Source organism: Mesoplodon densirostris, chromosome 3, assembly GCF_025265405.1.
Source record: "Mesoplodon densirostris isolate mMesDen1 chromosome 3, mMesDen1 primary haplotype, whole genome shotgun sequence".
In the NCBI taxonomy this organism is placed as follows: domain Eukaryota; kingdom Metazoa; phylum Chordata; class Mammalia; order Artiodactyla; family Ziphiidae; genus Mesoplodon; species Mesoplodon densirostris.
In genome coordinates this window covers 76,249,209-76,266,094 of record NC_082663.1, presented here as the reverse complement: position 1 = coordinate 76,266,094, position 16,886 = coordinate 76,249,209, and the positions used below count along the sequence as shown (strand labels likewise).

At 37.4% G+C, this 16,886-nt stretch overlaps 1 pseudogene; it reads left to right on the top strand.

Annotated features, from left to right (window-relative positions):
- The first annotated feature begins 6,895 nt into the window (after positions 1–6,895).
- Positions 6,896–16,166, top strand: LOC132486792 (L-lactate dehydrogenase B chain-like; annotated as a pseudogene).
- Positions 16,167–16,886: the final 720 nt, after the last annotated feature.

The window sequence follows — 16,886 nt, the reverse complement described above, 5'->3', positions numbered from 1 at the left end:
AGAAGATCTACACACCTATAATGTCCACACATATTGGCACCCACACACCCAGAGGCAGAACATTCTCAAAATGTGTATTTTAAGAGAGACAGTATAGAGGAGTGTGGAGGGCTGCATATGCTGCTGTATTCAAGTCAGTAAAAGCGTATCATTACCTTAGAGTTTCTCAAAGGGAGTTTAGATTCTGAAAATCCTATGAACACCTTGCCCTTCATGTTCAAAAGTGGTGCTTCAGATGGTGTCAGTGTATTTGTCAGATCTCCATCCATCAATAGGCCTCCTTCTTGGCTTGTTTACATGAGCCCTGACTTGCAGGGAACATGGGCAGCCAAAGAACACAGGGAAAAGGACCATGATAACGACAGGGAGAGAATGCCACTGTGCCTTCTCTCATACCCAGGATGTATGCCCTCTGTCCTCACATGGAGAGGCATGAAACGAGGAAAATTATATTCATGGCATCTTTTATAGGACATTAAGTCAACAAAGTCTTTTAAAAATTCAGTGACTTGTAAATCTTTATTCTTAAGATTATAATCTTAAGATTATATATATATATATAATTTTGAGATTATATATATGTATAAATGATGAATCTTGTTTTTGTCTCCAGTGGATATAGGCATTTGATCCTAGACAGTCACCAATATTTCTTTTTACATAGTTTATGATGACAGTCACTTGTTTTTCCACCTTCACTAGAAAGACATAATTCATGCTCCTCCATTTACCTGGGACTTGTGGAAGAAATGATGAATCCCACCCTGACCCCAGGGTTGAGACTCTTTCTTTCTGTGACATGCACAATCCCTGTGATGCTAGACCATAGGAAAGCATGACAGGTAGTGTATTACCAAGAAGTTTGTTGTCGTATGCATTGTGAAAATGTCATGAGCTCTAGACCATTGACAAGAAATTAACAAAGACCAACTATATAGGTTGCTTGTTACTGTCCTTTGATACCACCACTAGAATAATTCTTCTGTCTTCAAGTTTTTTCAGTCTTGTTGCACTAGTTAACAATTTAATAGGGCCCTATGTACTTTGGTATGAATACTGACCATGTCAAAGCCACGATTTATGCTAATAGAGCAACTTCCCACAGGAACCTCTAATCTAAAGGTTATATAGTAAATCTTAGTTGTATTGAAATGTATAGTCCAAATGCCATAGTACACAAATACCATCTTTTTTATCCACTTATCTCTGTCATATTATTACTTGTTAGCTACTAAAGGAGAAAATTTTGATTGTGTTTAATTGGTGGCAATTAATAATATTAGCTCCATCTTCAGTATTCCATAAGGCATATGATTTCTCTACATCCACTGAAATATTTCAACATTCACTCAGATATTTCAAATGGTTAAACCAGCTTCCTCTTTGGCATGCTTAGAAGAGACCCTGGGTTTGAGTTTTTATGCTTTTAGATGCACTGTGAATCACTCTGCCAAACTCCTGCCCTTCAAGTGAATGATATATTTTATTTACACTCTTAGAAAAAAATCTATGCATAGCCATTATCAATCACTCACACCTTTAAGAATGATCTTACCTTTTAGCTATTCATCAAGATCGGTCTCCTTCCTGTTAGAAAGAAACACATCATAACCGATGTACAATCAAACTGTAGATGGGCCTAAGTACATGGCTTATACCAGAATAGATGTCTCTTCACTTGAGGATTACACTCACATGTGTGCATGCACACACACACACACACACACACACACACATTCACACCTCAGGACACTGTATCCATTCTGGCAAGTCCCTTTGAAATGCCAAACTGCTAAAACCATGTCAACTCTTAGATAATACATCACTATGATATTGAAGAGCAACATATCATTTCCAAAACTGCTCCTACCCTGAGCAAGGCCAATAAGACATTGGACCATTGGAAACAACAAAAATTCAAAGACCGAGGTCTACGATTTTTATCAAAAGCAGGAGAGGGGAAAATTGGCAAATAAATAAGTTCTCTCTGCTGATGTACTAATTTCAAGAAAAGACTATTTATAATTGAATTATATCTCCATTTAAAAATCAAGAAAATAAATGTTTCCACCTTTGACAATAATTGCAATGCATGCTTTTCATTAGTGAAGAAACGCTAAATACATTCATAAAATGTGTTTAAAAGAATTTCATTTTTTCGTGAACATTCTCATGCACCTCTAACATGTTGGCTGGAAATTGCAGAGGCGATGCTTTCTTCAGCCCCAGGGGAAAACAAAACAAAATAGAACTCAAAATATCTTTGATTTTCCCATTTTCTTTAGCTACTACTCTGATTTTTGTATTGGGATGAGAATTAGAAAAGGCCAGGGCTTCCCTGGTGGCGCAGTGGTTGAGAATCTGCCTGCCAATGCAGGGGACATGGGTTTGAACCCTGGTCCGGGAAGATCCCACATGCCACGGAGCAGCTAAGCCCCGTGTGCCACAACTACTGAGCCTGTGCTCTAGAACCCGTGAGCCACAACTACTGAGCCTGCGTGCTGCAACTACAGAAGCCCACGCGCCAAGAGCCCGTGCTCTGCAATAAGAGAAGCCAGCACAAGGAGAAGCCTGTGCACCTCAATGAAGAGCAGCCCCCGCTCAACGCAGCTAGAGAAAGCCCGCGTGCAGCAACAAATACCCAATGCAGCCAAAAATAAATAAATAAAATAAATAAATTTATTAAAAAAAAAAAAGGCCAAATGTGTAGCTGGCTTCTAAAAGGTTTTAGATAACAGCAAAATGAGGCAGAAAATGCTTCAGAGTAAGAGTCTTATTACACAACATCTGTCTTCAAACGTGCATAACCTTAAAAATATCACTAAAATAAATATATCATGAGAGAGACATTTAACTATACCGGTAGCACTTTAAAATTACAAGATCAAGAAGAACTTTGCAGTAAGGCTTTGAATCATAGAAGATGCTAAGAACTCTCTTTTCAACAGAATGTTTAACTCCCTGGGCATTAAGGAATTACTTAATAGAAAAGGAAATAACCCATGGGAGAAAATGTAGCCAGCAGTAAAGCTGCTTACAATTTTTGATAGGCCCTAGTATAGCACAGCAGAGAGGCAAATGATTCTATGCTCACTCCAAAACTCTCTTTCTTAAGAGTTTCTCATTCATTAATTTTTCTTTGCTGGCACTTAAAAGCTTCCAAAGAGAGAGGCTGGGATATTGAACTTGTTATGAATATCCTTCTTACTGATTTCCTCACTTCATGGAAGGCAGATCTGTAAGACACAGGATCTAATCCCAATTTAGACTTTTATAACTAAACCCTAAAGCAAAGAAAGGCAGCCCCTGGAAGAAGTTACTGCAGGTAACAGGGCTATATTGCTCACCATTAAGTGTCTTAAACACAGAATAGTCAACCTTTCTTAAGGTATATTTAGTGAATGCTTATAATGTGCCTGGAACTGTGTGAAATTCTGGTGAGAATATAAGCATAGCAAGTACAGGTCCCTTTTGTCAAGGAGTTCAGTCTACTATATGAGACTCATGTGAAAATAATAACATTATAATGTGACATGGACCACAGAATAGCTGAGAATACAATTCCATAGAAACAAATACTCCAGAATTATACTTCATGTGGGCTTTAAACACATTGTGGAAAAGCCATCCTATGTATTTTAAAAATCTTTTCCTGAGAAGCGAAATAACTTTGTGATCTTATATATTACATGCCTTTAAAGAAGGCACCCCACTTTTTCTTGTATCAAACTAGCAGTCTCATTCAATGAGGATGTTACTCTATGGCATGATGAATTTAAAGCAGCAGTGTTCATTATCTCCAGGTTTCAGGAAGGCAAAGGCAGAGACAAAGGGATGCCCCTTTAGGATCTGGATTACCTCAGCCTGTTACATTTCAACTATCAAACCTGCACAAGAAGCACCCAGATTAGTCAACAAACAGATGATTAGAGATAAAACCTCTCATCTTGGGATAAATTTAATCCAGGCAGCATGTGCTCTTTGGTCATTTTATAAATATAGCATTTTAGAACAACATTCTCAGAGATCCAGCAGTGTATATCCAGCATTGCAGCTAAAATAGTCAAATAGAAATAAAAATAACTCTCCAGAAAGTCGCTGGCATTCATGTTTCCATTGGAGAATAATTACAGAAGTCAGTTTAAAAGCTAACTTAAGAGATGTTGAACCTCTCACCCCCGCAGAAATGCTAATGACTAGTTGTATTATAGTCTAAAAGCAAAGGTTCCAAAACCTTCTCTTTCCCAGATTTACGGTGTCACAGTTACTGGCCGGGACCAGGCTCTCTGGAAGGAAACAGAAATTCCCTGGGCAGGGAGGAGATCCAACCACACATCTCCGGGGGCAGCAGAATTTAGCCCTGAAGGTTTAATATTTCTAATCCTGTTATTTTCTAATCCTATTACTACAATGTTGAGGTGAATTGAATATATTTCCTTCTTTATCTTTGTGCAATCTCACATATTTCCTTTAATAACGACTTTTGGCTGACCCTGCAAACAGTTTTGCTTCTTTAATTCTTAAAAAGAATATATACACCATCTAAATGATATCTGTTTATAGGAACATGCAGTGCTGTCTTCCTTGCGATGCCTCACGACAAAGCTGGTATCACAGTGACTACACATCCAGCCTGTGATTTCTTGCCTTTTATTAACCCAACTTATTATTACATCAAAAATCATGGTTTCCACTGATGACAGATTCAGCACACACACATTCACACTAATGTGTGTGTTTATGTGTGTGTGAAATAGCTACACAATGAGTTATTGAGTTGTATATAGAAAAAATGCTAGGCAACTGCAAATTACAAGGATATAATGCCATCAAGGGGTTTAATGGTGACATCATAAATCACAAGAGCAAGGTATAAATGGACTGTGCTTTCCCACAACTCTCACATGCCTCTGGCGCTATGATTTTAAAAGTTGTCTACTCTCCCACAACCAGTATTCCCTTACACGTGGATAATTTGTGTTATAATTTCCATCTTCTCCAATCCTCTTTACTTTTCCTCAACTTCAAACCTTCTCTCTATACCCGGAAAGAATCTGTCTTTCCCCCTCTGCTATTAGAGCAGCTATATTTAAATGGAACACTGGATTGTCCCAAGTTGAAATATAACAATTGTAAAAATCTTGCCATTCTGGGCTAGGTGTCACACTCAGACAATATGACAGACAGGTGACAACACACGCAAGAATTAAGAGATTTTTCTCCTCTTGGATAACAGTATGCTTCATGCACTATTCTCTTTTCCTCTGAGACTAGGAAATCTAATTACTCTACTACCCTTATTAGGACTGCAAACATAGAAATGGGTTTTATAGTTTTGCTTTTTATTCGCATCTGAAGTTCAGTGAATCCAAGTAATTTATTTCTTATGTCCTAAATGATTCCCTTTTCTCTCTGATGCTGTCTTACGAGAGAATATATTAACATAAAATAATAACTGGCCCAAACTTGTGTCCAAATTTAAATATGTCCCAGTAAAGCCAGCTCCATTCTAATTGGTTTTATGTGTCACTTTAAAGCTAGAAACCCCAACCTCCTGGCAGCTTTGCTTTGGGTCTTAATTAGCCACTTAACTGCAAATTGGTTGGCACCCTAGTCCTTTCATCAGTTGTTACCCAAATAGCATCACCGACTCAGGATAAAGAAAAGATCCCACATGTAGCAGGTCGTTCCATCATTATTGCCCTTTAATACAAAGAGGGGGGTTCCCAACTCTAATTAAGGCTACGTTTTTGATAGGCAATTGGCATCTTATTTAATTCACTCTCAGTGCAGTGTCTTAAAGGGAAAACAATCACAGTAATGTGTGTATAGTGCTATATAATTTACAAAATATTTTCATCTACTTTATTACTCTTACACAGTGTCTGTTTTAGCCATGTATTAATCAATATGTTTTTATTGGTTGTAGTGATTTAAGATGTAGGTGTTATTTCAGTCCTTATCCATTTGCCTGCATATCTGCTAAGCTGTCTATCTCCAGTATATAAAGGGAGTCGTTATCTTTATTTTTTATTGCACTTCTAGAATGATACACATACTACATGGAGAGGTACTTCTCTGCAAAGCAAACCTAAGCAGTTAGTGGGCAGAAGAGTCACCACCTTCAAAGAAGACACAGTTAGTTATGAGAGAGAAGAAAAGAATTGAGAAAGAGCAAGGAGGCTTGGTTCTGTGAATATAGAAATAAGCACATAAGGGAGAAAGGGGCCGCAGATATAGGTTAGATCCAAAAATTTGCCAGAGGAGAGTGAGAATTCAAAAAGAGAGTGGCAATTAGTTTAGTGTTTTAACAGAATACCCTCAGTTGATGCTTTGCATGCGATATGATATAACATCCTTTGTTTCTGCTGGAAAAGAAAATAAATAATTATGGTGCCTTTTTAGTAAGCAACACTGTGGGTTTTTTAAACCTATCTTTTCAAACTGGCTTTATTAATTTATGCTACAGCACTTTTTATAAATTTTAAATGCAGGCATTCTTTTCTAATCTATCATTTTAAACCACTAGAAATTATATATGGTCATTACACTCAAACTTCCTATCTTTCTGAAAGGCAGCAGTTGAGACTTTGCATACCCCAAATTTCCTCTGCCCATCACAGCTCCCGGAGCTGATGTCCAAACCCACAGGCTGACCAAGAGTGAGATTCTTTCAGGCTGTGTGTTTCTGAAAACTTGGAAATACTGAATTATGTTTATGAGATTCATTTCTCAACTGCTCCAGAGCTTATAAAATATTAGTATTTACAATATCCCAGAATAACGAACACAGCATGGAGGCAGCTGCCTCATCAGAGACCGAGCCACAATGATTTCAGACATTTGTCTATTTATCATGGATTGGATTTCCTTGGCAAAGAATTCAATAAGGACGATGAGCACACCAGTCCAACACTTTGCTCAACTTTGCAATGAAATTTGCCCCTCACCGTCACTCCAAAAGCAATGCTTCTATTTGGTAAGCTCATTGCCTCTAAGGTGAAGTGTGAAAAATAGCGATGTGGAACTGAGATCAAATGAAGTCAGGCCTTTGATTAAATGCAAACTGAGAGGTGTTGTGAAGGGAACACAGATATTTTCCCTTTGGCCAACATAGGCAGCATCTACAATTAAATCTCAAAAGGAGCAGATGTATGCTTACAAGAAAGATTTGAAAGAAAAATCATTAGGAATTATTATGCTTTAGCCATATCCAAAAGCAAACTTGTTCCATGAAATGTATGAGCTATTAACTCTGGCAACACTAGACCTTTTTTCCTCCCATATGTGATTATACAGTACCCTGTTTTTAAGTATATTATGCATTTGAATGTATCCAACAAGTTCTCTGCCCTAAATAAAAATTCAGTCATCTAGAAGAAGTTTGATGATAATGCAATCACTGTAAATTACTCAGCTAGCAAAGGATTGTTTTTCTACGTCAGACAAACAAATGAAGCACTTTACTTAGTATGTTTCACCTAGTAAGTACTGAATAAAATGTCCAAATGAACGAAATAGATGAGAAGAAAGAACTAGTCTAATAAGATAATATTTCTAGCTCATGCTACATGGTTCTTTCTGTGATAGCTGAAGAATCTTGTTTTAACCACTTCAAAAGGGAAAATATTTTATTTTTGTTTAACTACCAAAGTACTTTCACAGTGCAGCTGCTTGCCCACAAAGAACCCTGGGTAAAGGAGGGTCCACCTGAAATGAATGTGTAGCCAAAAAAAAAAAAAAAAAAAAATCTTGGTGTGTTTGAGAGTTCATTAGGCCTTCCCTGTGATAGACATTACCCTGAAAAATAAAATGGAGAGTCTCTTTTCCTCTCTCTAGATTGAGTTTATTCTGGCCCAAAAAACACATTCCAGAGTTTTTCTAATTTCCTTACTGAGTTCATTTGTGAGTGGCCACAACAGTTGGCTGAGGTCAGCATGTCAGGACCACAATGCTTTATGGCTCTTGGGAGTTGTAATTTTTATATCAAAATGGAGGTTTTTCAGGGTGGTTGTTTTCCCTCAGCTGTTGTTAAGTAGACTGTATGCTGACCACCCAGTGGATGAGACCAGGGTGGGTGGAAGTGGAGAAACTATTTGAGGTGACTCAAAAGAAGAAAATGCAAGATTCTTGAGGAAGATTCTATTCTGGTAGGAGGCCATGAAACACTTGTCTTAAACAACTAATCTTATTTTGTACTCTAGATTATAAACCTACCTCCTATGAGCAGCCCTTAAAAATTGAGACAAAATAGAAGACAGTGCCGAGGTGCTGTAGGAAGAAGATATGTATTAAAGTCAAGTTCATAGAAAAAAGAAAATAGATGACTCTAGTCTCTTAGATATTTTGAATTTGTTTTTATATCGTGTTTTGAATAATACTAAAAAGTCAATGAATAATTTAATATTAATTGAGTAAACCTTATGTAAGCTATTCTATCTGAATAATTTTATAAAACTGGAGTTATAGAACTGACTTTATAAATAGACTATCAAGTAGAATTACTATTTCTAAATAATAGAAGTAATAAAAGGGTGCAAGAATAGAGTGCTTATATGGTTTTGTTTTACTCATGGATGAATAAGTAGTTTTTTCTTTAAATGACTAATTTAAACCTTAATTAATCCTTGGCTAATAAAGTAAACATAATTTAGTTCATTAAGGTGTCGCTGAGAATAGAGACATGTCCATTTCTATTATGTTACTTAGAATGTAAGCTTCATGAGATTAGGAAAACAGGCTTATTTACTACTATATTCCTAGTACCTACAATAGTTGCTGACAAATTTGAAACATTAGGTAAACTATTTGCTGAATAAATGCACCTAAATCAGTGATTTCGCTGACCAAAGAGAAAAACTATAAAACCAAAACAAACTAAAACAAATCACAGGAAAACAAGAATCTTAAGATTGAACCCAGAAATTTGAATGTTTTAGTAGATTGCCCAGTGATTTTGATGATCATTTAATTTTGGGAACCACCAACTGTATACAGGTGGGTACCATGTATTAGAAACCACAAGATGAGCCTATCTATAGACATAGAATTCAATTTAAAAGAAAGAATTTGAATGTCGTTAAAAGAGGCACACTCAACCTGGTTAGCAAAAATTTCTGTATCCCTCTCTACCATTGTACACTAATTTCATTTTACTCATTTTATCTACCAGTCTCACAACTGAAGACATTTGGGTTTCCAATCTCTGAATTACAGATTCTTGTAACTCAGTCTTCAAAGACTCTCAATTTATATGAAAGCTTCAATTTGATATTTATTTTTCCTTATTTTATTTTTATATTTCTCATAAGAAACAAAATGCACTTTTGAGATTAAAAAATAGGAGATCCAAGAAGAAACTTGAACTAGATGCCCATTTAAAAACTTCCAACAGTGAGGTTCTATGAAGACACTCATAATGAAAGTCTCGAGTATCTAGTACATTCCTCAGGTCTCTAATGCTTTTATGGAGAGAGGCATACAGAAGACAAGCAAAAGAAGAGGTTTATATCTTGAGGGCTGGAAACAGATCTGCCTTCAAATGCAGGAATCTCATTTGCTATTTTAAAATTTAATGTGGCTTTTGTTAAAGGCACATTGCAAACTGAGATTTACCTCTTTCAGGTTACCAGTGTGATAATAGACTCAAATATTCCTTTGTGGTTTGAAGGAGTGTTTAAGGCTTCTTCATCTGGCCTCATTTCTCTCTTCAGCTACATGTTTTACCACCTCTCTGAACTTTTACCCAAAATATTTTCAGCTCCTGGAACAGACCACCGTCTCTCTTACCTTTAGGCATTCTCTCATATTGGTACTACCATCTGGAATATCTCTCTCATCTTCTCTTGACTAATTCATCTCTTAGATTCTGGTAAGGAGACATTGTTTATCCTTAAGGAGATGAGTTCCAATGTAATCCATCAACCCTCAAGTTGCTGGTTGCTTCAAGGAATGGTGCCCCCCATAGGCTCCGTCTTGCTGCTGGTAGACATTAAGAAGTGGCAGTAACTAGACTGGGCTTTGTGAGAAGGAGCCCATACACAGTTTCCATTCCTTCCACCATGTCCACTCTTTCCATAGTCCCATCGCACATTTAGGCCCTGGGGTAGCAGAGGAAACAAGCTAGTTGATATCTATGAGACAAGTCATCCTATCCATGTTGTTATTGAGGGCTTACTCTGTGGGGAACATTTTTTCTTGTGAGGATTAACTGGAAACACAAAGAATTATGTGCTTTACACTTACCCCAAAAGTCCATCTGTAGATCTCTACTCAAGACTTCCTTATCTACAATTCTCCAGCTTCATTCTTCTGCCCATGACTGAGTAGCCAAGGAATTTCCCACTGTCCATGAGTTCATGTATAACCATCCTTCAGATCACTTCTCCCTCCATATTAAGTGAATGATGCAGTGTACTGCTCTTATCTCTGCCTGCTGGTAAGATTTTCCCTAACACTGTCCTTTAGACAAGTTCTAAATGGGAATACAATGGAATGGTAGTCCATTTTTGGCTACCACCAACATATGTGAAAAGGCTCAAGTTCCTTTCTTCATTATGTGGTTGTGGGGACCCCCCTTTCCCCTCCAATGGGCCATAGTTAGTTGAGGGAGAAGCGATGGCACAAGCATGAAATAAAGTGCTCAGGCTTAAAGTTGGCCAGAGCCCTCTCAGAGCCAGTAATGCAATGGGCACTGGGACAAGACAGAGGTGAGGCAGAGAGGACCTGAAGTGGTGCATATGAGGTACTGATAAATATCCTCAGTGTTTCCACAGTGACTAACTCATAGGATGTACTAAAAATATTTGTGGATTTATCATCAGAAGCATGAAACCATCAACACTGATGAAGAAAGCTGACTATTCTGAGAAGCTAAGGGAGGTGAATCTTAGAAACCTTTTAAATGGAAGGAGATAGAATTAAAATGGCTGTAGTAGATTACAAGACAATGCTTAAAGGATGGGTTTTAGGCAAAAAGCAGACTTAAGAGATATAGTAAGAGTGAGCAGGTATGTCTGAGAGAATAAGGAGGGATAATGGAGTAAAAGATGACGCAGGGAACTGACTAGTTTTTTTTTTTTTTGCGGTATGCGGGCCTCTCACTGTTGTGGCCTCCCCCGTTGCGGAGCACAGGCTCCGGACGCGCAGGCTCCGGACGCGCAGGCTCAGCGGCCATGGCTCACGGGCCCAGCCGCTCCGCGGCATATGGGATCCTCCCAGACCGGGGCACGAACCCGTATCCCCTGCATCGGCAGGCGGACTCTCAACCACTTGCGCCACCAGGGAGGCCCTGAACTGACAAGTTTTAAAGCACCGTGTAAACATCTACCTGGCCTGGGATTCTCTGGAAGACGTGTGCAGTTGGGCTGGGTAATTTTATGTGTCAAATTGACTAGCCTAAGGGATACCCAGGTAGCCAGTAAAATACTATTTCTGGGTGTGCCTGTGAGAGTGTTTCCAGAAGAGATGAGCATTTGAATCAGTAGCCTGAGTAAGGAAGATCCCCTCCCCAATGTGGGTGGGTGTCATCCAACTGATTAAGGGACCAAATAGAACAAAAAGGTAGAGGAAGGGCAAATTCTCTGTCTTTAGTTCACCTGGAATGTCTGTTTTCTCCTGCCCTTGAACATTGGAGCTCCTGGTTCTCAGACCTCTAGACCCTGGAACTTAGAATAGTGAACGAACCCCTTTACACCAGGAGTTACATCATCAGCTCCCCTGGTTCTCAGGGCTTCCAGCTTGGACCGTATTACACCATCAGCTTTCCTAGTTGTCCAGCTCGCAGATAGCAGATTGCAGGGCTTCTCAGCCTCCATAAACACGTAAGCCAATTTCTATAATAAATACTCTCTTACATGTATCTATCTATATATACCCTATTGATTCTGTTTCTCTGGAGAACCCTAATACAAGAATGCAGAGAGTACTGACAATTTTAAGACTGCTAATTTGAAGAGGACTAATTTGCAGCAGTTCTTATGGGTTGTAAGCACAAGCTGTTGCAGTATGAGCTGTGAACTTGAAATATAGTGATTGGTGTTTTAATCCTGTCTTTGCCACCTACAGCATTTTCCCTTGGCTACAATGTGAGAGACGGAATAGGTCTTTGAGCCTCTTTCAGGCTTGAACATTATACAATTATGATTGCAAATTAGAACCCTAAGATTCTGTGACTATCCAAGGGAGGAATCCTCAAAGTCTGACAAAAAGATAGCTTCACAAGGTGTGGAGGTGTGGGCAGTGCTGTATAAAACGTAAAACAAAATGATTGGACATGCAAATGATCATATAGCTAAATGATCAGCTAGCAAAAATATGATGAAGATGATCTTACAGGATATAGGGAAGAACTAAAAGAAGTCACATTTTAATATTGTCTAGATAGGGATATCAGTGAGACCTTCCATTGGACAGGAAGGAGAGGGAAAGTGAACAGCAGATTTCGGTGATATCTGCATGTAGATGTATCTGGTAGCTAGATTCGTGTCAGTAGATAAAACTAAAATTTTAATCTAAGTATCTTAAATTGGAGTCACATGAAACTTCCTTTGCAGATGAATTGTATGATGTGAAGTTAAAGGAAATTCTGGAAAGGTGGCTGAGTAGTAAAATGTAAATACAGCAACAAAACCTCCAAGCTCTTGGGAGATTGAGGGAACTATAGTATGTTATTGAAGAGAGGAAGAATACAAAATAGTAATAGTTACTCATTTCACATTATCTAGCTACTCCCTCTTCCTTTTTTATATTTTTTGTGAACAATATGGTGTTTGTGTATGAATTCAGGTTAGATAGGATTAAATCAGAGGAGAATTTAAACACTGTTTTTGTTCAAAAGATACATGTCAAAAGATACGTGTCAATGATGGGTTGGCAGATGACTTCAGTATGCAAATATTTTGGCTTTTATCAAGATAAGATGGATGCCAGCACAAACTACTTCCACCTGCAGACTTTTCTTAATAAAAATGCAGTCATTTTGTCTTGGGCCCACTTTCTTTATCAAGACGCTTAATTTTCTTTACTTCACTATAATGGCCCTGAGATACATTCCTCCTTGACTAAGGTTAAGGTGGAGGATACAGATATAATGCCATACTATAAAACTGTAGTTTTATCCATCTGGATCAACTTCCATGCTATTATTATCCATATGGGAAATTGCAAAGAAAGCAGAAATATGACTTTCATTAGATTTGTAAAATATACTGATATAAAACAGAATAGATTGTCTATCACTTTGTTTATCGTTCTGGGCAAAGAAATGTGCCAATCATCCAACTATATATATCTCCATATACAATTGAATACTCCTAAGATATTTACATCTAGATATGTTGTCCAATGGGAAAATCTTTCAAAGTGATCTATTGTTTTTATCTGGCTCTTCTCTTCCCACAACTCTGGCATATTTTAAATTGTCTCAAAGAGTCTTGTTACAATGTTTAGTTCTTTAATCTCATGTCAAATTGAAGGCTAGTTTGACCTATATTAAAAAATGGTAGAAAAATAGAAAAGAAGACATTGGTGATAAACAGTGTTTAATTCCATTTTGGAGAAAACAATCAACTCTCTTTCTTTAGGATAAAGCTGCAAATGGCAAAAGCTCACACACATATACAGTGCTGTATCATTCTCAGGTTAATAAAAACAGTTTATATGCAGGGTAGTGAACAAGAGGGGTGTTATGGAAAACATTTCTCACCCAGGGACAGTGTACCAGATGTGCTAAGACTTATGGGAGCAATCAGAGATGACCAAGTCTCTGTGGCAGGCCTTATTAAGTTAGATGGTGACCCAGCATCTTCAAATTATTAAGCTGTCGAGGACTTCAGTGATTAAAACTGAAGAAAGGTCAGATACAAACCTTCAGAATGTCCCTGCACTGAAATTTTCTTTTAGGCACTAGACGCTCATGGAAATATTTATCTCGATACATGGATTCGTAAACATTAAATATTTGAACTGGATTTACGGAGAGCTTGAGGGAATTTTAGTGGATGATGCTTCCTCAAGCTATCTCATACCAGTTTCAAAGCTTTAACCAACATCTCAAGAAATATCCTTAGAGGGTGATTTTGCATGCCATCAGAACTGAGGGCAGAGGAACAGATTCATGGGGACTTTAACATGTTCAGTTAGGTCCAAAAAGACAGTAGTTACAGGTAGAGACATTAGGATAAACTTTCAAAACCTTACAATGACTATATGTAAAAGTTAAAATTAAGTTAGCACTTGTTGATAGTTTAAAGCTCCCCCAAGTCATATCCTAGGCTTTAAATATTTGAGTTTAGATAACTTTTCTCTGTCCTGGGTTCTTCCTCTCTTTCTCCAAATATATCTCTATACTATGATACATAGATAAACCAAATTCTGAATACATTCATATGTAAATGTAGAGGTACAGGGGTATCATGTATCTATAAATAAATACTACACATGCATCAGTATGTTAAACATTACCCTTCCTGTTGTCTTGGAATTTAAGCAGAAGTCTCAATTTGATATGCACCAAAATGCTTCACACCCGGAAGCAAGTTGCTGTACTATCTCCGCAGCACATGCCAAATCGGTTCTGCAAGCTTTAGCCTGTTGCTCAATTCCTCAGTTTTCCTGATGATGACTCATGGTATTAATAATGGTGGTATAACAAACAGAGAAGATCAAATTTCAAATCCAATGTATTTTATTCCACAAATTCCAAATCTTATTTTAAAAGTATACTTTGATACGAACAATACAATTTTAGATGAAGGATTTAATAGACAAAATGATGGATTTGCTGTAGTTTCTTAAAAAGTATTTTTGAATCTTTTTTATTGAAAAAAGAAAATATTTTTACTGATATAATCTATAGTTTTTCTTTATGAGATTTTTACATATTGATAGTTGATTCATATTCCATTTCCCACAAATCTTAAAGTCCTGTCTTTCTAATATGCTTAACATGAAGAATAATTCAGAGTTTTGGAATGCAAATACTTAAACATGAAATCTTACAGTTTGTGCACATGAGAAAACTACATAGACGACAGTGTCCCTGTCTTTGTGGAGACACAAATCTCAGATCGCTTTTCAGATTCGCACATGTTCTTTCATTTTCTTTCTTGATCAACATGCTGCCTGTGCTATTTTCCCCTCCACTTTCTGACTTACATGAAAATCCTGGAAGTTTGAGAAGCTGGCTCTCTGTGAGGTGAATCTTGACCAGTGGGAAAGGGAAGGAGTCAGGTACATCAATTGCTTCTGTTTTCTTTCTCTTCCCCACGGACTCTTCAAGGCTTGCTTCCTTTTTGCAAAACTTGCAGTTCTGAGTGCCAGGTAACACGAGGACAAGGCAACCAACCATGTGTCTTTGCAGCTCCTTGTTAAGCAGAAACCAGTGTGGTAATACATCATAGCACACTGGTTTCACATTTCTTTGCTTTGCTTCACCTTTTCTCTCACCTTCACCACCAGGGCTAACACCTCCTAAAAAGTGTTAACACCTTAACCCTTGCCCCATCCTCTGCTTCCTAGAAGACTCAGTTAAGACACTTTCCATTTAGGAGGAGTTCTTTCAGCATATGTAGACTTGGGCCATCAGCATTCTGGGAATTTTGGTAATGAATCTATCCTTGCTATTGTTTTGATAAACTAAAGGAAAAATATATGGATCTGCAGATCAGGAGCTTATTTATTCAGACACCTAAAATTGTGATAGAAAAGATGACTGTCAAAGCCAAGTGTAAGGTTGTGGTGGTAATCCCAAGACTCTATCAAGGAGAGAGAGTTACCTCAGTCTGGTCCAGAGAAAAGTTACTGGCTTCAATGCATAATATTTAAGATTTTGTAGCACATTCCAGATTACATCACCATTGTTTCTAACCCAGTGGATGAATTTACATATGTTATCTGAAACTCAGTGAACAACCCAAGCCCCGTGTGATTAGGAATATAATCTGGATTCTACTAGATTGGGTTATTTTATGTCTGAAAATCTTGGCATTCATCCCAACAGCTGTCATAGATGGATTTGAAAGGACCATGGTGACTCAAGTGTGGCTATATAGAGTGAAGTGAATGTGGCAAGAACTTTGCTTTTTATACCAAATTCAGAAATGAGAATAGACATTGACCATGAGATTTGGAAGAAAGTCTATAATTTGGTGGGTAAAAGTGCCTAAGAGGTGTTAAATGGAAAGGATATGTAAACTTTGCCATTGATGTAAGTGTGGCTTAACTGAATCCATATTTAAAACAATATCCATGTTCATCTACTATTAATAATAGTGAAAGATATATGACATTGAGAATAAATTCTTCTGAGCCTTTCTTGAGTTCTAAATGCTCAAGGATTACCTTTTGTTATCATCAAGAATCTGAGAGTAAATATATTTTGATAACCAGAAAGATCTAAAACAACTATGATATCTGGGTTCTATGGTAAGGAAATGTAACAGCTCTAATATGACTAACTGACCATTCAGTTTCCATCCATACTCATGGATCATAGTTTACTGTTTCTTTCTAAAGTGAGAATTGGGCCAATGGTATTCAAGCACACTAATAAAATGCTTGCATTTTAATCTATGAAAAAATTAGGTCAACTATCAAATGTGCCCAAAAAAGAAAGATAAACAAGAAAGAAAACAATATAAAATTACACGGCTTAACCTAAAACTTAGTAGAAATACGTATGAGGGTGAATTTTCTCCAATGAAACAATTAGACTACACATATCAGACAATATTCCCTTTTGTAATATGTCCTCAGTAGACTTAACAGCTAAGTTCTGGGTTAAGTTTTGAATAAATCAGTTGGCAATTAAAAATAACTGTAACTGGCTTTGAAAATTATAAAAGTAATGTAATTTTCACTGTAAACCTTATAAGTATAAAGAAAAG